At 43.8% G+C, this 22,631-nt stretch overlaps 2 protein-coding genes and 1 long non-coding RNA gene across 6 annotated transcripts in view; 1 reads left to right on the top strand and 2 right to left on the bottom strand.

Annotated features, from left to right (window-relative positions):
- Positions 1 to 6,394, top strand: part of SMC5 (structural maintenance of chromosomes 5) — a 67,103-nt gene extending 60,709 nt beyond the window's left edge. The window contains exons 25-26 of the transcript XR_014539770.1: positions 1,522 to 4,999; positions 5,231 to 6,394. The gene's annotated coding sequence lies outside the window, so the exon portion shown is untranslated. The remainder of the gene's footprint in view (positions 1 to 1,521; positions 5,000 to 5,230) is intronic.
- The window catches only part of KLF9 (KLF transcription factor 9), a 30,493-nt gene that overhangs the window by 5,337 nt on the left and 2,525 nt on the right, over positions 1 to 22,631 (bottom strand). The window contains exons 2-6 of one of the 4 annotated variants that reach the window (XR_014539824.1): positions 19,426 to 22,036; positions 18,879 to 18,959; positions 15,883 to 17,436; positions 11,446 to 11,522; positions 8,401 to 11,354 (exon numbers count right to left, since the gene is read on the bottom strand). The exons of 1 other annotated variant lie outside the window; for it this stretch is intronic. The gene's annotated coding sequence lies outside the window, so the exon portion shown is untranslated. Of the gene's footprint in view, positions 1 to 8,400; positions 11,355 to 11,445; positions 11,523 to 15,882; positions 17,437 to 18,878; positions 18,960 to 19,425; positions 22,037 to 22,631 lie in introns of those variants that run through there. 2 more of the 4 variants (XR_014539822.1, XR_014539823.1) reach the window with 2 other exon arrangements.
- LOC310745092 lies at positions 946 to 1,515 on the bottom strand. Its single transcript, XR_014539925.1, has 2 exons — positions 1,111 to 1,515; positions 946 to 1,076 (listed from the first exon to the last, which is right to left on the bottom strand). It is a non-coding gene; the product is annotated as an uncharacterized lncRNA (long non-coding RNA).

Genomic DNA, 22,631 nt, shown 5'->3' with positions numbered 1-22,631 from the left:
TACTGAGAGACATGAAACAGCTGCTCTGCCTGGCCAAGAGGCCAGACAGCCCTATTCTGCACTGAGTTCCAAATTGTCATGCCAAGAGATGTATCCCACTCTCTCACTATCTTAAGCTGCTGAGCAGCTACTTGTATCAGATATTAAAAATATGACCTCTACCACAGGGCCACAGCTTCTCTCATCCACACTCGGATCCATAGCATTTCATTTCCAACACAGTACTAAGAGATACCCAAAGTGATTATCTCGTACTACAACTGGGCAACGCTATCCTATACAGGTCGGTGGGAGATCCCACAGTGGAGGAGCCATCACATCCTAAGCTCTGCCAGGCTCAGGGTTGGGGTAGTTTTATGACCATGGGGTGGTGGTGGTAGGGAGAACAGAAGGGCTTTACGACTAGCTCCAGAGCTTCCTCAACGCACCCTCAACATGCCCCTTTTCACCTCCCGTGCTGCCAGAGCGCTGGTGGCGGTGGAGCAGACTTCTGCCTCTGCTGACGGGAAGGAAATTCCAGGGCAGCCAGCCTCCCCAGGAGCTTAGGACTGCTGTCTTAACCTGCAAATTCTCGGCAGTTCTATGTCAGTAGGGCATGATGACCAAGGATCTTCCTGTGACCTAATTACTTTAAGAGACAGGAAGCCAGCAAGCCATGCCTAAAAATGGTACTCCAACTCTTTGTCATCCTTCACAGCAATTTCAATTTGGAAACCACGTATGAGAAACAAAGAAACACCTTGCAATTTTTAAAATAATAAGCAAACAACTTATCCTTCCTTATTAATGTTTTTCAGTTTGTGTTTTGGTTGGGTCTGGAGGCATTTGCTTCCTTCCCTCGCTCCCACACCCTGCAAATATATATTATTAAAAATAAAGGCAAGTATGAGTCAACTTTGGTCAGACACACCAAATGCAGACACTGTTAGGTCTTCAAAGAAAACATGAACAAACTGAGTCCATGATAACTCCTCCAAGAAGAGCAATCCATCCACATTATGGATTGCCACGAGGTGGGCTTGTCCTCTATGCTTGCTCCTGCAAAAGCCCTTGCTGGACTCTGAGGTGTCTGGCAGCTTCTGCCCAGTCTCTGACATCTCCTTCGGGGACAAGGTAAGGGGCTCAGGAGAGCAGCGGCAGCTCCGCTTCAGGCACTTTGGAGGAAGCAGATTCTCTGGACTCATTCCCATCAGGGTTCATGCCCTGCTCCTCCTTCAAGGAGAGGCCAATCCGACTGTTGCTGTTGGATCTCTCGGGGACTTTGGGTGCCATTGCCACCTCCATGGCTTGGGAGTTGGAGCCACTGTAGTTTTGCTCCTACCTGCATGGCTGGTTCCAGAGAATAGCCCTGGGGAACTACATGTCTACATTTGGGCAGCTGGGGGGCAGGGTGCTGCAAAGCATAACTCCACCCCCCACGCTATTTAGCCAATGAAGCCTCTGGGAGATCCCTTCAGGAGGTTTGGGGCACAGTGACATTGGTATGCTGATGACACACAGTTTTTCTACTAAATCCAATAGGCATAAGCTGAACCAGTGGCTGGATGCAGCGATGGAGAGGATGAAGGTCAGCAGACTGGAGCTGAATTCTGCTTAGACAGAGACCCTTTGCGTAAGTGGTTCAGAAGCCTGAGAACTGAGGAGTCTGCCTTTTCTGGGAGATGTTGCACTCCCCCTGAAAGGACAGGTATCCTGCTTTGGGGAGCTCTTGGAACCATATTTGCCCATGGAGGCCCAGGCAGCTTCTATGGTGAAGTCAGCCCTTTGTCTTGTGCATGAGCTGCACCCTTTTCTGGCCACTGGGACACGTGTTGGGAACCTCACCTCTGGATTACTGCAGTGGACACTAGGTGGGGCTTCTCTTGCAGCCCAAGTGACGAGTGACACTTCTTATCAGGCACATGCCACGCAACTGGGGCAGTTTTAAGGTTCTGCTGCTGACATGCAAAGCCCTAAATAACTCTGGCCCAGTTACATGAAAATCCCTCTTCCCCTCCACTGCCCAGTAAGAACACTGCATTCAGCTAATGGAAGCCAGTTAGTTTTGCCGTCGCCTGAAGAAGAAGAAGAGGAGTTTGGATTTGATATCCCGCTTTATCACTACCCGAAGGAGTCTCAAAGCGGCTCACAACCTCCTTTCCCTTCCTCCCCCACAACACACACTCTGTGAGGTGAGTGGGGCTGAGAGACCTCAAAGAAGTGTGACTGGCCCAAGGTCACCCAGCAGCTGCAGGTGGAAGAGTGGGGAAGCAAACCCCGTTCACCAGATTACAAGACTACCGCTCTTAACCACTACACCACACTGGCTCACACTGAGGCTTCTCAGCTTGTGGTAATGCCAAGATGGGCTTTTCCACTGGTGGCCCCCATATTGTGGGATGCCCTCAATCATTAGGGTGACCATCCTGGTGGCTCCTGAAAACAAACCTGCTCCAGCAATCACTCCCAAGAACTAAACTTCTGATCTCATTGTTTCAACTGTGCTTTCACTGTTTCAATTGTCGTACTTTTTCACTTGCCTGGGTTGTTGTACATTTTAATTAAGGATGTTTTAATGCCTTGCTGGAATCCTTAAAGTGTGATTATGTGTGGATCTTATGATTGATTTTATAGTTGTAAAGCACTTAGAAGTCGTTCTGGCATGTAAGTGGTATACTGTATAAAAAATAGTAACAATTAATTATATATAGGAGGACAATCCAGGATTGGATGCAAAGTTTTTCCTGTCCCAGGAACCTTTGGGTCTATATATCCAGCCCTGGAAAAAATATTAAGCTAAAAGCTTGAGAATAGGAGACCTAAAAAAGCAGCTCACCTGGTGTGGACAAAATAATAACCATAATGTCAGAACACCCATGAAATAAACTAACAGTCATAGATTTCAGTAGCATTGTTATCACCATGACACAGTTTCTCACATCCCATACAGGAGCATCTTCAACATTTCAAAATTCTGTACATATTAAGAATATTGTGAGACGCACTTCTCAGATTCAAAGATGTGAAACCAGCCAAATAATATAGCTGATAGAATGCTCCAACACTGTACTCCAGTGTAGTACATGAAACTTGATCCAAATAGACAGGCCTAATATTTAATTAAAGTATATACCACTTAATGCCAAAATAGGTGCCCAAGTGGTTCACAAAGTATAACAACCAGCTACACTTATATTAAAATAATAAAAATTCTTCATTAAAATACACAATAAAGCCATCCCTTTAAAACAATACAGCAATTATTCAGCGCAGAGTTATGGACAATGTCTGCCCCTGCGATTTCTATGGAACTTAAGTGTGCATAGCTGGGCACTGATATGTGGCAGATGGAAGGAAACATCTATTGTAGTTCTCAGACTGCAATGCTCTGCACACCTCCCCACTGAGACTTCCTTTGGAGCAAATATGCACAGGATTTCTAAGTTAAATGTGCTAAAGGGGGGATTATAGATGTATCCCAGAAAGATGGCCCTCGAAACTGTGCTTGGGACACTGCGATAGTTAGTTGACCCTCACATATGTGGCAGCTACCAAGAAAGTCAAACTTCTAAATCCTTCCATGCTCTATTGACTTGTTTTGTTTGGAGCACTCACCCAAATAGTGAGATATTTTCCTCAATCACTGCCAAAAATGAATGGGTTTTGTTGGAATGGAATGTTGGTCAGAATATCATTTACTGTAAGGTCTTCCGAACATTCCACTTGGATGGATGCCATGCAGTGCCAGCCAAAGACTGCGAACAAGGAGAGCTTAGTTTTCTATGAATCATCTCTACAAACCTGTGCTGATTTTCTTCCCAGCATCTCTTTCATGTGCACCAGCTGCTTGTAAGATGTAGATGTGATTAATTATTTCTGTATTTATGAGCTGGTTGACTGTTCCTCACTTGGCATCTTAATAAAGTCAACCGTAGCTGTGAGGAATGAGACTAAAAAGGATTCCATATCCCAACTAAATAGAGAAAAATAAATCTGCTCTATCTATTGCCCTGGAGGATTTGATTAAGTAAATTGAACTGCCCCCCCCACCAATCACCTTTGACACATCAACAAGGACAGATGTGTTTGAGGGTGTCAAAGCACATAACTAATGACAAATGCTACCCAAACCATTTACGGGAAGCAAACAACCATTAGGAATAGCTTTTACTCCTACAGACTGTTCTCAGAGACACTAACATTAACATTATGAATCTGTGATGATATAACTTGCCAGATATCCATATCCACTCGCTGCTTCCAATCTCAACATTTAACAAGATCTCAAAATAACATTTCAGCCTCTCAGTGGGCAGCAAGCTGAACCTGTACAAAGAGAGTGCTCCTACTGAGGCCTGAACTGTCCAGATTCTGTGGCAAAGCAAGATACTGATTTGTATCAGGAAACTTCATATTCTGCTCTCAGTATAAGTTATGCAAATCAGACTACGTACATATGCACATTTGCTTATTTTTCTGAACAAATGAACACATGTAGAAGTTAGGCAAGAAGTTGTTGATTTTTAAGGGCAGAGAAAACTTGCAGAGGGCAAAAGAGTTGTTTACAGTTACCTGTGCCGTTTCAGAGCTGCGTTGGCACAGCAATGTACACTCGGAGCTTCAGCACATGTGGACTTTCCAATTAAATTCAACGGCATGAGGAGATCTGCACATGTAAAGAGGTTTGTGCACAGAGCCACACCTTCTTCCCTGTCAAGCTGGGTGTGTGCATCACAGTGTCCCTGTATCCACAAAGGATCACTGAATTCAGATGACGGCATATTCTCAAATACAACTCTAGAACCCCATGGGCTGGAAACTTGTTTTCCAAAAGCAAAGCAAAACCAAACCACAAAATGCAAACTGTGACTATTAGGAATCCAGGAGCTGCCTCAGACATCATGCTGTAGCCTAACTGAAATCCCAGACTTGCCAGTCATGCCAATATAAGCAGATTGTGTGAGAGAAAAAGCATCACTAGGTATAAATGAAGTAGCAAACAGATTCTTAACAAAAAAATGTTTTTTCCAGTAGCACCTTAAAGACCAACTAAGTTAGTTCTTGGTATGAGCTTTCGTGTGCATGCACACTTCTTCAGATATTTCGTGCATGCACACGAAAGCTCATACCAAGAACTAACTTAGTTGGTCTTTAAGGTGCTACTGGAAAATTTTTTTTTTTGTTTTTTTTGTTTTGACTATGGCAGACCAACACAGCTACCTATCTGTAACTAGATTCTTAACAATAACAGCAAAGGGCAGGTTGCTATCCAACTCTGAAAGTCCTATCGAGTCCCAGGAGAAATGCAATGGGGATTGGTGGATGTTTCATTGAACTCCAACATGAAACCCCCTAAATATATTGTATTTATGAGTGAAAATGGTTTTAAAGCTGAAGGATGACAATAGCAGCTTTGAGCCCACGTGCTCAGAGAGGTGATAAACCAAAGCAGCAAAATGAGAGGCACTGTTACTGAGAAGCTTGGTTCAGGGGGAATTGTGGATTCCCCACCCCCACCCCAGACTCCCTGCGTCATCAGGCTTTGCCCTGAGTGATGAGCATCATTGTGGTGGACACAGAACACCCCTCTTGGGTGAGTCAGTAAGAATCCCAGCACATGATGGTCACAAGCAGGAAGCTAGCTGCACATTCCCAAATTCAATCCAGTGCCACATCTAGTGCAACAAATTACTGGCTGAATTGTGGGTATCTCCCACTGAGAGTAAATACTCTCATCCAAATTAAATTAAGTGTGTTCTGAGAAGTCCATGTCCATCCCCTTTCAGCAAGGGTTAATTAGGTCTGGAGTATTCATTTTTACATTACAGGAAACCTTCATGCCTTTTCAGTAAAGACCATGGCATCTTGCTAAAAATGGATTAAGAAAACACACCTTTATGGCTGGGCTTTCACCCTGCGGCATGGCAGTTAATGAACTCAGGATGTCCCAGGAACACGCCACGGGTATCTATTGATGTGAAATATCACTTAGGTACAAGCCTGGAGCCTTTGTGAAAAAAGCTCCCCTACCCAAACATACAACCAGGGTGAGGCAGTCAGGTCTGGTTTTCTCCACATAAATGGGTGCACAAGGCACCCCACCTCCTTCTTGAAGTTGCCACACACCGCTCTGGTCCAGTCCTTGCGCACAAGCTGTTCCAAGCGCCTCCACATCTCAGCCTTTCTGCTGCCTTGCAAGGGCTACACAGACTCTTCTTTCCAAGATGGACTGGGCCCCAAGCTGAGCCTCAGGAGCAGGCTCCTTCCGTCCGTGACCTAGCCTTTAGCTAGACTCCCCTTACCTTCTCTCTCCCCTCATTTCCCAGTTTCCAAGCCACATTTATTGTTTTCTTTCGGGACTAGACAGGAACCCTCTGTGGAGAGAGGTACCAGCCAGTGCCTTTCTATTTCTGAATCAATTTAGTAGGGTTCAGAGATTCAAAACAAAGTCATACTTTGGTGCAAGGGCTGCATTGCTGGAGACAGATTCATTTCTACAAAGTGTGAGCAAAATAACATTGGAGAAGGATTCTGTGTGCTTTTGCCCCCTTTTGTGATGGAGCCCCCACCTGTTACAGCTAGGCCTAAAACTTGAATCATCACCCTATTTTTGTTTTCCTTACCCAACCGCTGCATCTCAACTTTCCTGTTTTTCTCTGTCTGTTAGTTTCCCAATTTTTCTCTAATCTGGCTCTAGATTGCATTACATTACACATTGGAAATAACACTTTGAAAGTAATATTTCCCCAAAGCAAAGCTGGATCTTTCAGACTTCACCTCATTGTTCACTTTAGGCCACTTTTCCTCTTTAGTCTCTGCCATCTATCTCCACAACAGTAGTTAAGAATGTGGGAGCGCCTGCCTGGGAATGCTTCATTAACCCTTCCTACCACCCCCTGTGTTTCTGGAGTGGCCATTGAGCTTTTGCTGCTCAATGGGCATGCTATCACCCTTCAGCTTTTATTAATTTAGAAATAAATATCACAGTTGCAGCAAAGGTGCTGACTCACTGGTGCAAACTCACTAATATTGATCCATGCTAAAGAGAAATATAGTTAGGCGTGTCCATGCAAATATGTACTGGCAGGCTAGGAGACCTGGTAAAAGACAAAAAAACACAACATTAGATCCTCCCATATCTATTAATGTCTAAACTTCATTCCCCATGAGGCATCTCTGAGGGCTTAGAAATAGGAGAATGATTGTCTAATCATTGGGCGGGATTCAACACATGCGTCCCATCAGCAGAAGCCCTGTGCAAGGGCCCCCACTTACTTGTGCAATGGGGCTTCCCCCTCCTTTCCCTGCATCCCACCCCCCAATTGGATTGGGGGGCAGAGCACCCCCAGAATAGTGTGCAGGGAAAGAGGAGGGGTTGCTCCATTTGGAAAGTTAAAACACTTGCCTAGACAGAACGATCACCTGCATGTGATGTTGAATTCCTCCCATTATTTCATAATGGTAGTATTATAAAAGATGAGAACACTGGGAAACACTGGCCTGCAAGTGCTCCAGTTGGAGAACAGCCTTTACCAAAGGTGTCATGGACTTTGAAGACACTCGAACTCAGGACGCAAGGGAGAAACATGCTAAGAGAAAGGCACGCTTGGCAAATCCACACCGTGATCAACTCCCGTCCGGAAACCAGAATTGGCCTCCACAGTCACTTACGGATTCACTGTTAAAACCGTGTTTATGGAAGACAATCTTACTCAGCTACGAGTGATCACCGAAGAAGAAGAAGAAGAAGAAGAAGATTATAAAAGATGAACTGGTAGCTTCAGAAGCAGCTAACAAATCAAGGAGAAAACTAAGGCATCTCATTATGTGGCCAGACAATTATTATAGGCAGAAGCATGGTTTTTTTTAAAGTGTTCTCAAACAGCATCATAATGTGGTCACCTGGGGATACCTCAGAACATTTCTGCTGTCCAAGTCCTTTCTTCTGCTGACCTAACCAAGGCAAAGTATTGAGAGGCATATTGTGGAGCCGTATCCACACTTGGGCCCAACCTGGGAGTCAAACAGATGAAGCAAAAAATAGTGACAGCTTGCACGGATCTGGAACGCCATTTGTATTACTGAGAGAGCATTCACTGGGCAGGCCACTCAGACAAGCTCCAGTGGAGATCCAATACCCTGTTTCAGCACAACATGTTCAGAAACCAGATTCTGAGCATTTCATTTGTCACCACTAGGACCACATACAAAGCACTCCACCCGCCTACAAAATGACAGCACAATCCTCTCTATACGTGCCTACTCAGAAGTAAGTCCACTGAGTCAAGTCTGGATAACTTCCAGCTCAGTAGGTGCAGGATTGCAGCCACTTTCCACTAACTGCTGCATGGGGGGGAAATAGCCATCAGTGTATTTTAAGGTCTTCTTCCCTGGGAGTCAACAATCAAAATGCCTCCCAAATACCATTTATTTTAATTTCAAATTATTTAAGACATTTATATACCACATTTCTTAACAGTATACATAAAAACATTCCACAGAAAATGGGACAATAAAACAACAGAAAATATCATAAAACCAAACGCTACCTTAGTCATATGCCCAAAGTCCAGAAGGAAGGTCCCTGTCTAATCTCATCTGGGAGGGAGTTCTACTGAATGAACAGAAGGCAGCACGTGGTTTCTGGTCACTTTCAAAGGAAAATAACAAGGACTGGGCACACAATGCCCTTAGGCAGATGTCCTTTGAATTCTGGGCACTCGACTTTCTATGGACAACTCCAAGACTAAATTTTGCTAGACAGAATGGGGTGTGCGACAAGCCCTCTGCTAGAATAAGTAAGCCCGCATTATGCTGTGCTCGAGGGAAGAGTAATATTATGTCCCTGACGAACTGAGTCCAAGAATGAAGCACAATATTATTTTAAAGAAAGAATGGCAGACTTTTCTCGTAATGAAAGACGTCTGTGTCAGGTTTACCCTGACTCCTGCTTATGCAGACAGGTGAAATAACACATACCTTGGGTGGGGGGCAGTGGAGAGAACCAAGGTGAGCAATGGGCTGGAAGTTGTCAAGGGCTCCGGGCATTCGCTCTGTCAGAATGTACACGGGCAATAGAAAGACTCTGCATAACCCACATGTATTAACCAAACTCCACCGCCAGGAAAATACTATGATCCAAGTTCCGACTCTGTTGTGGTGCTTATAAAATGGGTCTTCACAGCTGCTTTCATAGACAGCAGCTAACGGAAAATGGATGTGAGCTGTGGGGATTTTCTGTACTCTTCTTTATGACTAGCAGGATTCTCTGAAACACAAAGCAAACAAACTACCCTTCTCTTCCTAAGTCCTCATTGACCTGCTAGCAACTGTTGGATGGTAGTTAAAAAAGATAAGCAGAGTACAGTGGTACCTCAAGTTAAGTACTTAATTCGTTCCGGAGGTCTGTTCTTAACCTGAAACTGTTCTTAACCTGAAGCACCACTTTAGTTAATTGGGCCTCCTGCTGCTGCTGCGCCGCCCGAGCATGATTTCTGTTCTCATCCTGAAGCAAAGTTCTTAACCCGAGGTACTATTTCTGGGTTAGCGGAGTCTGTAACCTGAAGCATATGTAACCTGAAGTGTATGTAACCTGAAGCGTATGTAACCCGAGGTACCACTGTACAGCGGGAAGTGGTTGTATTTCCCACACAGGAATGTTATTGGACAATAACTCTCTTCATCCCTGACCATTGGGCAGGCTGGCCATGCTTGGGAGTCAAACATCTGGAGGGCCACAGCTTTCCCCATCCCTTCCCTACAGAACAGACTGAGTTAGTGGATGGACACTGCTAGACACTGATTTTTCCCAAAACAGCAGGGCATTCCAGGCACCTGCAAGTTCACTGGACTCATGGTGGGCTAAGTGCACACGGCATGAAAATGTCATGCCTCCGAGGACCACTATTCCCTAATGCCAAAGGAAACACATTGCCTTCCTTTCCCTGCCCTTTGGATTTCTCCTCCCTCTTCTTCACAAAATAACCCTTTTTCTCACCACCTAAAGACTTCAGAGTCCTATCCGAGCAACAGATTACTGAGGGCAGGGAAACCATAATGGAAAAGCCCGACCTCAGCTCACAGTACAAAGGATATATATACAAAAAGAATGGATTTATACAAATCCCATGGAAAGAACTGTATTCATTGTGCTACATGGGGTTATTATTGAGGGACTGGTACTGGTTAAATATCAAGTACAGTGGTGCCTTGGTTTTCGAACGTAATCTGTTCCGGAAGACTGTTTGACTTCCAAAACGTTCAAAAACCGAAGCATTTACTTCCAGGAAACTCAATACGGAAGCCACATGGCACGCTTGACTTCTGAAAAGCGTTCAAAAACCAAAGCAGTTACTTCTGGGCTTTGGGCGTTCAAAAACCAAAACGTTAGACTTCCAAGACGGTCGAGAACCAAGGTACCAAGGTATTAGTAACTGGCAGTCTCATATGTCTGTTGCCCTCTGCAAATCTGTGAAAACAACTATTACGACAGACTTTGAAGGTCCAAGAAAATATGCCTAGATACTCTAGTAGTGCCATGTGGAAATGTAGTAAACAGAAATACTTCTGCAAATATGAAATAAGCCATTATTAATAAGGACATCTTCATTCTACGGAAATGGTAGGTGGAGAGAATAACATTGCTGAGGTCAGAAACCAGGGTGGGTGGGTGCCTGGTGTTAGTGACCATTTATATATTTAACAATGGTGGTTTTCATGTGAAGTGGCAGAAGGATAATTTCAAAAGACAAATGTATTAGCAATATGAGTTTTGAGATATGATGTAGTAGAGCAGTATCTGTAACAGATTCACAGAGATGACCAGTACCAAAAAAAAAATTTATTTAGAAAAATACGATTACATGGGTCAGGTGCAAAAACCAGGTGCTACCATATTTACTTCCTGGGAAGTTCACTCTTTGCTCCTTGAGAAGAAAGGAAAGCCATGAGAAAGCACAAACAGACAGGATGCAGAAGCCCAGTGACCATTCTGTACCTGCGTGAATTTCTAGGGTGGTGGTGAATCCTACATCCACACCAGTGTCAGGAGGTAAAAGTGCATCTGTTTTCATTAGAGTCCTGTGAAACTCCTGCTGCTGACACCTCTTGTAGATACAATGTTGGATAGATTCTGGCAACACATTGCTTTCCTCTAGCTTATACAAGAAAGCTTATCCAGATGCCTTCATGAATGTAGAAGTCTGCCAAACTGTTCCTGCCATATTCTCTGAAGATTTAAGTGTAGAGTTTTCTATTTCATTCTACTGAACTTGCTCAGGTATTTGGCCATCACAGCCAACCTTTGCTTCTCACTGTGACAAGTGCCCAGGTATTCAGCTTCCCTTCCAAACCCGTTTCTGGTATAACAGTGGTTTCTAGGATGAGAAATGGAGGCAGTTAACAGGATTATTAATAGTGCCCACAGAGTAGCAGAAAATCCAATAGAATAAAACAACTTGCATTCACCTTCTTGCACATATCAGCTTGGTAAGCAAGGTGTCAGTTGCTCTGAGAGTTCAGCTTCTGCAGAGGGAAAATGGGTCCTATGTGGAAACAGAAATGGGGAGTGGAAGACAGGGAGCAAGTTAACAACGGTCCTGAATTTTGCCAGGAAACACTGTTGACCACGAGCTCAAGATAGAGCACAGATGGGGAAACGTGTGGCTCTCCAGATGGTCTTGGACTCCAGCTCTTGCCAGACCCAAGCAACATGGCCGATGGTCAGAGATGCTGGGTACTGGAGCTCAGCGACACCTGGAAAGCTCCATGTTGTCTTAGCCCTGCTCTGGAAGAAAATAAAAAACAGAGCTACAGAGCTCTACTTCTATGGATGGAAACCAAACACATCCAGGCCCTAGAGTATAATGTTCCCTAGGGGCAGAGCAAGAATTAGCCATACTGTACTCACACACTTGCAGCGATGGAACACTGCTGTTCCTAAAACTTACAGAGATTATGCCAGTGGCCTGAGGTAAATTACTGCCGAAGAAGGTCAGTTGTTTGTCTTGTACAGTATGTACTTTACTATCCTGCAGTTGGCTGGCTGGCCTTGAATCTGCCTACTTGGCAACAGTTTCAGTAGATCAGCTGGAGGGAGGCCTGTAAATTAAAGTGAAGTCCAGACACAGAATCCTTGCAAACAAATGGCTGGTCTGGCAAATGCTGTGATGCGTCCACGTGGTCGGAGTATACTACACAACATTCATTTTATTACAGTAGTGTACTCTAAGGGCACAGAGATAAAGAAAAGGGGGTTAAAACCAAATCCTCCGGACAGCTGATACTCCTTGCTTCCATACCTTGGCCATTTAAAAAGTGCACTGCGCATAAAGCAGTGCTTTAAACTTATTACCGTACTTTTCGCACCATAGGACGCACTTTTTCCCCTTCAAAAATGAAGGGGGAATGTGTGTGCGTCCTATGGAGCGAAGACAGCATAGCCCCGCTTACCCTCTCCCGGCTGGAGAGGTGACACGCGGCTATTGCAGCAGCCTCTTTAGCTGTGCGCCATCTCTCCAGCCGGGAGCGCGCGCGCGGGGCTAAAGAAGCCCCCAGCGACCCTCTCCCGGCTGGAGAGGTGACACGCAGCTATGGCAGGAGCCTCTATAGCCGCACGCCATCTCTCCAGCCGGGAGAGCGCGCGTGGGGCTAAAGAAGCCCCCCGTGACTCTCTGCCGGCTGGAGAGGTGACACGCAGCTATGGCAGGAGCCTCTATAGCCACGCACCACCTCTCCAGCCGGGAGAGCGCGCGCGGGGCTAAAGAAGCCCCGCTTACCCTCTCCCGGCTGGAGAGGTGACACGCAGCTATGGCAGGAGCCTCTATAGCCGCGCGCCTTTGCGCTGCTCCCCGACCTGCTCTTTGGGGCTGGTGGTGGGCTTCCCCCCACCAGCCCCAAAGAGCAGGTCGAAAGGAACCTGAAGCCTGGAGGGTGAGAGGGGTCGGTGCGCACCGACCCCTCTCGCTCTCCAGGCTTCCAAGGTAGCCGCCTGAAGGCGTCTGAACGCACCTTAAACGGTACCTTGTTTTAGAGGGGGAAAACAAGAGGGGGGAAATTCTCCCCCTCTCTGTGCAGCGCCTCCTGCCGCTTCGCTGAAGGGGCGCTGGGCAGAGAGGGAGCAAATTTTTTTTCCTTGTTCTCTCCCCTCTAAAACAAGGTGCGTCCTATTGTCCGGTGCGCCCTATGGTGCGAAAAATACGGTATGCTGCCAAATAGGCCGTTTTACTTACAAAAAAGTCCAAGAGGTAAATATAGAAGTTACAATCAAACACCGATAGCTAGATCCCCCACATGAGACCTGAAACAATATGCTGCCCTGCTTCCTCTCCCTTTAATGGGGGAGCTGCTCTTCTCAGGCTACCAGCAACCAGCCTTGCCTTCGATGGGGCTCCAGCTGGCCAGCTCAGTCCCTTTCCCTCTCTTAGTCCATTTCACTTTTCAAACTGACACTCAATATTTTATGGCTCCTGGAGGCGACTAAGTCCTCATTGGGCTCTCCTTTTTAAGGGAGGGGGAGGTAGGAAGGAAGGCTGGTCCCTTTTGTGTTTTAAAAAAGGTATTGCCTCTGGCATCTCCCACTTGTTTCTCAGTGGCCTTGCTTTGGCTCAAGTCTTTGCTGCTGGTCTTCAACTACCTGAGAAAGAGTGCCAACTACATTTTAAAAATTGTGTTTGGGTGTTTATAATATTTGTTGTTGTTGTTGTTGTTGTTTAGTCATTTAGTCGTGTCCGACTCTTCGTGACCCCATAGACCAGAGCACTCCAGGCACTCCTGTCTTCCACTGCCTCCCGCAGTTTGGTCAAACTCATGTTGGTAGCTTCAAGAACACTGTCCAGCCATCTCGTCCTCTGTCGTCCCCTTCTCCTTGTGCCCTCCATCTTTCCCAACATCAGGGTCTTTTCCAGGGAGTCTTCTCTTCTCATGAGGTGGCCAAAGTCTTGGAGCCTCAGCTTCAGGATCTGTCCTTCCAGTGAGCACTCAGGGCTGATTTCCTTCAGAATGGAGAGGTTTGATCTTCTTGCAGTCCATGGGACTCTCAAGAGTCTCCTTCAGCACATAATATTTAACCAGCAGTAAAATTAAGAATTAAAATATTCCTCCCGAATGCTAATAACTTTCTGAACTAAAAGAGGGTTGGGCATCTGCAGCTATCACTAGAGCAGAAATTATATGGAAGTGTAGGAGCTTCTGAAAAGGCCTGGCTCCCACTCCCAGCTCTCTCAAATGAAATTGGGGAAGCCGCTCCCCAGCCCATCTTAACTGATAGGAATGATAGCTGGTGAGACTGCGTAGCCACATAGGTTTGACAGCATAGGGAACAAGCCAATGCCCACCTAAATCCCAAATCCACACCCAAATCCAGAGACCCTAATCTGAATCCCAACCCTGGCTCACTGGTCAGATCCATAGAGAGTGCATGCCCACATTCTGAACATGCTCTCCTCCCTCCTTCGTGGAGTTCCCTCTTCAGAGGTGGCCCAGGGCCATGGGCATAGCCAAGGGGGGGCATGGGGGCAGCTGCCCCCTAAATAAATAAAATTCAATAAAAATACATAACAAACTGAGGTTCTGCCCCCCTAATAAAAGGCCTGCCCCCCCAACAAATATCCTGGCTACACCCATGCACCTTAAGACCCAAGAGCTTCTTTCAAGCTCAAAAAAGAGAGGTGGGGTGCATTTCCCTTTGAAATGTGCATCCCTCACACAGTCCCTTTTGGGACTTGGGGGAATTTAAAGAGCAGTTTCAGGGATAAGGAGGGCGCCTGCCGCTTGGGAGGGGTGAAGGACCAGATACACATATGGAAGGCAAGTGTATGCTTCTCTATATCCTTGTCCCCAGCTGCAGCCTTAATGTTACAAGTCATTAGGATACGGATTGAAAAGGAAATGAAAACAAAACAAAACATGCATCATAAAGCTTTTACAGACATCTAAGGTGCAATCACATTTGGGATACAGGTTACATTTCTAATTTGCACCACAAAAAAGGGCTAAAGCATTTGGAGCTCTTTTATAAAAAAGATGAATTGGAGCATGCATGGTAGACAATTTTTAAAAAGTGACTAGTTTGAAGAAAATACAGAGAACTTTCTCTCCCTTTCATAATACTAGAAACACAGGCTCACCCAAAAATTAATGATTTACTGTGAATGTGCAAATTGCTGCTCCCTGCCAATGGGCAGCAACAAACCACAACCCTTGATTTAACATTACAGATGCACCATGGATTGTGGTTTGTTTTGCTCATGCAAACCACAATTGGTAAGTCAACGACACACCTTGACTTTGCAAAGTGGCTTGTTTGGAGCAAAAAAAATCACAACCCCCAGTTGGAATATTAAACTAAATCCTGTATCACTGTTTGTTGCTCCCACTCACTAGCAAGGAGTAGTGAAGTGGGAGCAATCTGTGCATTCAAGGTAACTATTTACTATGGCTTACCATGATGTATCACTGATTGGCAATAGGTTCAGGGCAGGAAAGAAAAGAAAAGAAGTATTTCCTGCAACACAACCAACTTACAGAACTCAGCACATAACATGCTACAACTATTATCTGTGATAGCTCAATGGAACCTCAGTGCTTCAGCAAACAGCTGTGGGTGCGTGTCCTTTGCAACCTTAGGGTGGGCTCCTCAGGGGCCTCTGGATGCCCACAGTTGCAAACAGAACACCGGGATCCTGCAGATGATTTACTGTGCTTCCATTTACTGTTGCGCGTCAGCCTGAGGCAGCTTTTAAACAGATAAAGTGAAAACTAAGAAAGGAAAAACAGAGCTCTTAGAAAGGTTGCATTCACCCCATAAATAAAAGGGGTATAGGAAGAATTAATGAATGTCCCCACAATCCCCAAACTCAAAAATCCAGTTACCACAAACAATACAAAGAAAACACTCTGAAATACCTTGCATTCCTCTTTGTCTCCCAAGGCTTCTGGAATGTGTGGCATTCCTGCTTTCTTCCGAGAGTGCTTAGGGTCTTCTGAGCTCTTGCGCTGTCCAAGCAGCCGCCCACCAGCTTGCATCAGCACAAGCCTATGCAGTTCTTGTCAATCTTAGCCAGAGATGTATCCAAATTGCCCAGAAATGACCGAAGTCTCAATGGATGGGTGAGAAGTATAGGAATGTGTCCAGATCAGGATTTCTTCCTTGTTCCAGAATGCTGCTGTTATCCCCCAATGTTTGGCACTGGCCATGCTACTCCTTCATTCTTCTTCTGGCATGGATTATCCCAAGGAAATGATTCCTGGCTGGGCAACAGAGTCTGAACACCCAGCTCCAAAGACTCAAGATTAAGAATTCCACTCTCACTGAATCCTGAGGTTTACAAGCATCTGGATACTTCATGGCCAGCTGGCAGCAGATCTGCAAAGCATCATTTCCCTTCATATATGTGATAAATAGTCAGCTTGTTAGGAAGCCACAAAGATACTGATGCTGGTGAGAAGAAAATGCATTTAGATCCACAGTATGTGCATTTCTAGAGGCATGGTATCTGCTTGCTAGGAAAACATGGCCCATAAAGAAGAGTGATTAGACCAGAGAAGCCACTGAGACACAAAACAGTAGCTTCATAGACTTTAGCATCGATATCTCAACTTTAGCAAAATTGTTTTTCTTACTTGGAAGAAACAAAGGTAACTTGAACAGTGCAGGACATCCAAGCAGCAAGAATGGAGGACAAGGTCTCTGGATTACTCAAGTGTGGATACAGCATTTGGGTTAGGTATCTACCTGTCCCTGTGAGACATTTCTGTTGCACAGGTGCATTCTGTAATCTATACAAGGAGTCAGGAGTCTCCTGTATTAAAAACCACAAATTTCAAGATGGCAAGATGTTTCCATTTTTTAGAAAATTGATATACTTAATATGCTTGCTGTTTTCAAAAGCTTCAAACTTGCTTCTTTCTTTGTTTTTACTGATTTACAGAATTGAGAACGCTGTAACCATTTTTCTTTCCTTTTTGTATGGTTAAGAAAGAGAACCATAACCCACTGACTTTGCAAGATGCAATAAATATGCTGCAGATTGCTGTTCTGGCTCAGAAAGGGCAGGGTGACATTGGCTGAGCCCAAACATTCCTAGGCATTAACAGTTTACATATTATAGGAGCCAGTCTACATATTATATGAGTGAAATATTTTGAAATATTAGGGAATGGGCTCTTTGCAAGCAATTGGAAAATGGAAGGTCCAGATATTAGAATCTTAACTTGATTTCCAAAGCCATTGCAGTCTTGGGATGGCAGTTCAGTTCAGCAAATACTTGCCTTCTTCCATATGTTCTGGTCATCATCTCCAGATCCCTTGACCCCATGAAATACGACTGATGTTAACCCGTGGCAGGGCTTTTTCCGATGCCCAGCCTGTGGAACACTTTGCCAACTGAGATATGTCAGGTCCCATCACCTTATTGTTCTAGTCAGCCAGCAAGAACATACTATTTAACACCTGCCAAACTAGTGAAAATGTTGAAAAAAGAAAAAGGTAAATGCAATAAAGTAGAGGGATCCTTTTCCCACATGTGGTGGTCCTGTAAAGTAATCAGGGAATTCTGGGAAGTAATTTACAATACATTAAAAAAGATATTAAAAAAAAATTCCCCCCAAAGCCCGAGGCATTCCTTTTGGGAATGGTAACAAAAGAAGTCCCTAAAAATCAAAACAAAAAAATATTATTATATGCCACCACTGCTGCTAGAATCTTATTGGTACAAAGGTGGGAACAAATACAGTACCCACCAAGGAAGAGTGGCAGTTTAAAATGTTTGAATATGCTGAATTGGCAAGCATAACAAACAAGGTAAGAGAAAAAGATGATGAAGAATATAAGGATGATTGGAAGATGTTTATTGAATATTTTAAGAACCCGTATAAACAAGTAAATACCACCTAGCAGGTCTTGAGTAAATCCAGCAGAATACGAGTTAATAGAATTTAATAGAAGAAGATATTCGAAGATTAAAAATTTTGAAAACGCGATGGGGGGGGGGAGGAGACACCAGGAAAAGGGTGGAAGGGGAGTCACCAGGTATTTAGTCGTATGTCGAGATTGGTATGAAAGCTGTACAACTGGGGGGTGGAGGGAAGGGGAGGTGGGATGTGTGCCTTTTGTTTCTCTCTCTCTCTGTGTGTGTGTGTGTTTGTGTGTGTGTATAAGCTTTTAGATGGTTTACAGTTAACACTGCTTTAATTTGATGGCTATTTTAGAAATTATTATTGTGGTTAGTTCATGATGTTAATAGTTTGGTTTCAGGACTGTGCCAAGGAACAGGAACTGCAAGATATGCTTTAAAAGTTGTGTAATGTTTTGATTTGTTAGCTGCATTGAGTTTCTTTTGGTGTTTTTAAATTTGGTGTTTTTGAAAGTTAAAATATAGAGAGGGGTGTTTGTGTGTGTGTGTATCTGTATATTATCTATATAGATATAAATAAACAAATAATGTGAATATTATACAGTGCTACGGAAAAGTAATGTACTTCATTTTCTAGAAAGCACAAACAAATACAGAACATGCTCTTTTCTGCAAAGGGACAACATGGAGCAATAAATCATTAATGCTAGCATTTTCAGAATGTCCATTTGTGGCAATTATAGTTACCAATTTTGGTGTGAAAGAACGAAGCTTATGAGTAACTCTGACTCTTATTGCTCACTGCTTTCCTCTTCAATATGCATTTTATCCCCCTTAGGATACAATATGTGTTTTATACTTGAGATGAAGAAGAAATGAACATTAGAAAACAAAGTTTGTGAGTAATAGAAACTGATCTTGCCATTTAATCAGGCATTATCAATATAGTATTAGAGTCAAATATAATGCATTTCACTATTCACACAGTATTTTCACTAGCATAAGAGTTTTAAAAATAAAAGGATTCTTGCAAAGAGAAATCCTTACTGTCGCGCCAGTCACCTCAAGTAGGCATTGTGTTCACAAGAGCACATCCTCGATCCATCCATTCACACACTGCATTTCTCCCTGTGAGTGAATAATAGGGGAAGGTTGGGACTTCTGATGTGGAAGACACAACTTATCGTGAGAACTGTCTCTCAAACACAGGATAGATGTTGAAACCACATGTAACTTCCATCTTATCCATGATAACTGCAGCACTTTGAATTTAATTACCATCATGGATTTAGACCCAAAGTTCTATTAAAAAGATACCAATGTTTGCTTGTTTTTAGTGTGTATGCTAGAAACGAGAAACTTACATGGAGACCTCAAATGGCACACATATAATCAACATCCAGAGAGGTAGCTGTGAGGCTTTCTAGATGCTGCTGGACTGCAACATCCCTAAGCACTACCAGGCTGCCTGAGGCCGATGATAGCTGCACTGGGGATTGAGTGGCAATGACATCAAAGAGTACCACCAGTAATAATTCGATTATAATTTAAATGATTTAAGGATTTGCCAAGGTAGTTGTATAAGTTTAAATACCAGTAGAAGGATAGGAAACCATTATCTGTATTGAGATCCAAATGACACGTATTGAACTTCTCAATTACTTGTTATTCCACAGTTTTACCATGAAGTTCATATCCATTGCTAACTTTGCGATTTGGGGCTTTGTTTGTTCCTTTGTTATGTCACATGCAGCCCTCAAAGCAAGATGTACTTCTGACCCCAGAAGGGAGAAAGAGCCTGTCTGGGAGACAGCTGTGATTATCATGGTTTACAGACCCATAAATGCTTTTTTTTTAACTCTTTCACCTTAACTCACACACTATGACCTTCCACAACTTTCAGAGAGATTTTCAGCATGGTTAGGGTTACACTGATGCAGATCCCCCACAGCAGGGTTAGAAACTCCTAATGGCTCCTTAAACCAGGGTTACAGTCCCCAAACAGAATGTCTAGTTGCCATTTGGGGGCAATATGGCTCTCAAGTCTTATTCTTCAAATGATGGGCTGACTGTGATTGATTCTCAGTTAAATATCTGGCCAGTTCAGATGACAACCTGAGCTCAGTTAAGAGCTTTGAGAACTCAAAGAGGAAAAGTCACATTCCACATATATATTGGCCTATTCCGATATTTTTTCTTAATGGCAACTGCTCCTGTTCAGACTGCACAGAAAAAGCATTTTGGCTCCAGAAATTCATTCTGAATGTGCAGATAAAATATAACTGATAGAATTCTACAGGATGGAGTATTAATGTGAGAGAACAGTCCAGATCCAATGATTCCCAGGCACTTGCTGCCAGGTGGTGGAGATGTCAGTTGCCATCCTGGCACCCTGGAATCTTTCCTTGATCGCAGGTGGTTGAAAGCCAGGTGCAAAATGTCCACAGTGTCCACAAGGACCATGCAAGTGCCTCCAGGCCCCCCTCCCACTTGGACATGGAGCAGATACACCCTAAATTTGAGGAAGCCCCTTCAACTAGAATAGTATGCCCTGTGCTCTGGTAAGTTGCTCAGTACAGCTGCCCTCATAAGCTACGGCACAGACTGCTATGACACCTGTAGTTTTGCACTGTATAATGAATAAAAACTCACTGAAAAACTCACTGAAAAAACATTTTACTTGAAAGGGGGATTGAGCAGGATTCTGACACCGTTCTTCAGAATAAAATGTGAGTGCATGCATTAAAAATGTGAGACAATGGAGCAGCCAAGGGTTTACCTGCACCTTCTTTACACAGTGGCTGTGAAAGGCTGCATGGGAAATTGGATTCGATGGCCCAGAAAGCAAGTTCCAATGAAGAAAAGGGCCTATTTAAGTATACATTAAAAGTTGTACGTAATAAAAAGTTGTACGTAATAAAAGCAGAAATGTGCTTTTTTTTAAAAAGAGATCCCCAATGTCCAATGGGAGCCAGCCCATGGAGTGGGGGCAGGCAGGTACCATTGAGGAAATGCCACCATATAGCTACGGAACACACAGTATATGCCATGGGCCTCGCGGGGTTTTAATCAGGCAAGCTTTACACTCAAATGTAGAGTCCAAGTGTTTTGTTTGCTAAGGACACAGACAAACCTTTAAACAAGGCTCCTTTGATTTTCTCATTAATACAATGTTATTGTCTTTCCCCCCCCCTATAAATAAAAACAATTCAACTTTACACTAGAAAATGTGGGGGATTTACTAGCAAAAGGAATAACTTTGTATGGGGTGGGGATATTTAACCACTACAAGCTATTACTAGCTGTAAATAACTCAGTGATACAAATGAATTTCAAAGAGCAAAACAGAGCATAGAGTTTATTATTTCTCACCCAGAACACTTTTCCAGCTAGTAAAAGGCAGAGAACAAAATCCTTGGTGGGAAGTAGAAGGTAAGTTTGAATGTATGTACATAATGTATGTACATAAGTGTATGTACATAAATGTATGTACATAAGTGCATGTATGTACACACCTAGCAGGTCAATTAATAATGCAAGTAATTTGCATTCCTAACTTGCAGACCATTGAGCAGATGTCATTATCGGTAGAATATAAACCAGTGGCAGGTAGGGATTGGGGAGAATTTCAATCCAGTACACATTTCAAACCAAATCTATTAAATCCATACTTTGCAAAATAATATGATAACTGAAACATTTTAATTGCCAAAAGCACATAAATCCAATCCAACTCTGATGTGACTGGTTCAGCATGGGCACCAAAAGCTAGTGGGACAGCCTCAGGTGATGGACTTCTGTACATTCACAAATTAACTGGAACTCCTGCTCTACTAAGGAAACTGGCTGGTGTTGCTCTTGCTCTTTTCTTTCCTATGTTCTGTGTTTTAACCACAGGAATCACTGCTGAGTGACACACGACCCTCCTTTTCCTGTTCATCTTCCGTTCTGAACTGCATACGATGCCAGTTCTGTCAGCAGGAAAGCGGCACTGGGACTCCCTCCCGCAGTAGACAGAACTAGGCCAGAAAGACACTTCAGCGGGGAGTTCAGCCAGAATCCACATTCTGCCACTCCCTCCAGGAGAAAGATACTTTAGTACACAGATGTTTGCAGCACTACTGGTCTTGTGTCAGTTCCTAAAACAAAGATCTCTTCCTCTTCCAGTTGGCTTTTAAGGGGGGAAGTTGTGGTGGGAAAATAATCTACAAGAAAAATGCTAATATTGAGCAACATGAGTTTCTCTCTTGCTTCACTCAGTCTCTCCCCTTATCAGGCCAGCTTCAACTTTTAAAAAGCCATGCAGATTTGCAGTGCTCTCAGCCAAACCTTAAAATCTAAAAACACAGCTTTTAGAATTTAGAATTAGAATTTAATTGCTAAAACAGACACCTTTTTAGATTACTAGGTTAACATGCTGCAAAACTGCTATATCATCCAACTCAGGGCACAAAATATCCTGTTTTATGGATAATTAGGGTTGTGAATTCAGCATTTACTTCCCCTCTCTCCCAGTCTATAGACACTGCCAAGGCAAGTACCAGTTGAATGTAGGGTACATCCATGTCTAAGACTAAAAATATAGACACCCATTTTCTTAGGACTTGAGTCCAAATGTATAACCACATAACTATGAAAGAGCCATGTTCTGCCACTGCCATACCACAGAAATACATAGCCCTGTGTGCTATCATACCATTATTAGAAGCTGCCAACACATGTGCGCACACAAATGGATAACATGTCCTTTGCTGGAAAAAGTGACATTCACCAATCACTTGGTCTTCCACAAAAGCTTTA

This window comes from Podarcis filfolensis (assembly GCF_964270895.1).
Source record: "Podarcis filfolensis genome assembly, chromosome: 11".
Lineage (NCBI taxonomy): Eukaryota > Metazoa > Chordata > Lepidosauria > Squamata > Lacertidae > Podarcis > Podarcis filfolensis.
This window is presented reverse-complemented; position numbering and strand designations above follow the sequence as displayed.